Here is a 1,977-nt window from a genome sequence, read left to right as displayed (position 1 = left end):
TATGAAGTTTATTTTTTTAAGGGTTATCACCTATCCACGTGATGTGTATTGCAGGTACATCATAGTTATCAGTTCAGTTCGGACCAATATCAATCAAAGGACACGAGTTTAGTTGTCGGAAGAGGCCAGTATATTCATAATATGGCTCGTGGATTTATTTTATTTTTAACATCTTTTGAATTTGAACAAATTTTTGCGTTAGAGCATTTTGTTTGACGTTCGATTCTCCTACTCGATGAGTTTAGCGTCGGTGCAATCTGGATCGACCAATCTCCTTCTCTTAGGTCGAAAACGGCTGAAAACGACAATTTAGTTTGACGCATAACCTATGGCTTTTTTCCACCATGGAGCAGCTTCTGTTCCACCCATGGTGGATATCACCAGAAGCCCCGCCATTGGTCCTTCTATACCACACTCGGTGTTTTGTATGATGAAGATATCAGTTATAGGATAAAAACGGGATGGATACAATGGAGATAAATTATAGGATTTTTTTTACGATTGTAAGATCTTCATACAGTTGAAAAAGAAAGGTTTTACCGTACCGCCATAATACACATATGATTTATGATGGTGAATGTTGGACGTCGAAAGAACAGTATGTGTCCAAAATGATCGTGATCGAGATGAAAATGTTGCGATGTATGTGTATATACACAATGATAGATAGGATATGAAATGAAAGTATTAGAGAGAAAATAATAACTATAGAAGACGTACAACGCGAGAGGCGATTAAGATGGTATTGACATATAAAACGTCTAGTGAAAAACGCTCTAGTTAAAAAAATAAAGAATATAGAAATGATAAAGGAGAGGAAAGGGAGATGTATACCTACATTTATTTGGAAACGAGTCATTAGCAAACGATTCAAACATGTCGTACATTTCAAAAGATTTAACTTAAAATCGAAATGAGTGGAAATGAAAAATTCATTCGAGCCATCTCAAATAAATTTGGGATTAAGATGAGATGATATTGAAACTGATGTTTTAATTTGTTTTGTGATGGGGTTCTTGAAGGATATTTTTGGTTATATTTTCCGTGGAGAAACTGGTGATTTGGAGATTATAGACTCAATGTAAGTTCGGTTAAATTAGGATTATACAACATTAAATGAAACGAGAAGTTTATATAATTTATGTCAACAACTACAACAACATAATATTGCTATGTGGATTATTATTAGTCGGTTTATAGAATTTGCCTCCACAAAACCATCAATATATATATATATATTGTTGGAGTTTTTCTTTTTAAATTAAATGAATGGAGATATTTTTATAAGTTACTCTCCAATTTGTTTACAAAACTTACATATATTTATGGCTTTTTTAAAATGTTACAAGTTTTTCAATCCTATAAATAGGAGGATTGTTTTCATGTTTTAGACACAACAAGAACACCAATCAAGAAAAACACAAAAGCTTTCTACAAAAGAAAGAAAATCATCTTTTTTCCTTTGTGATTCAAACCGAGCTTTGAGTTCGACAAGGCACCGGAGTTTGAAGTACCACTGTTCCGGTGAGGTACGTCCGCCCTATCCTGGGAGGATATATTCCATTAACCGTAGGTACCGCGCGGGGAATAATTTCCTTAAGGAGACACGGTTCGCCGTGGGTTCGGATTTGGTTTTCCGGTTTTAAAACAAAAATCATATTGATATAATGATGTTGGTTTGAACATAACTTTCTATACCGTTATCGGAATTGCATGTTCTTGATATCGTTTCGTAGATATCAAAATTATCTTTCTAATGGTGTATAACATGGATGATTTGGTCGTATGTTCTGAAAGTTATTAAACTTGGACAGTCTTGGTATGAAATTGAAAGTTAACTATGCATGAATATGAGACATATAAAATAACACACCCAACAAGCTTAAGGAAATTATTGTGTATTGTGTTATTATATATTGTCTTGTTATTGGTGGAAAAACGAACTTTCGTCCCCGGGGAGACAAAGTAAAGTTTTTC

Source organism: Tarenaya hassleriana, unplaced genomic scaffold (assembly GCF_000463585.1).
Source record: "Tarenaya hassleriana unplaced genomic scaffold, ASM46358v1 Cleome39, whole genome shotgun sequence".
In the NCBI taxonomy this organism is placed as follows: domain Eukaryota; kingdom Viridiplantae; phylum Streptophyta; class Magnoliopsida; order Brassicales; family Cleomaceae; genus Tarenaya; species Tarenaya hassleriana.
Note: the sequence above shows the minus strand (reverse complement) of the source record.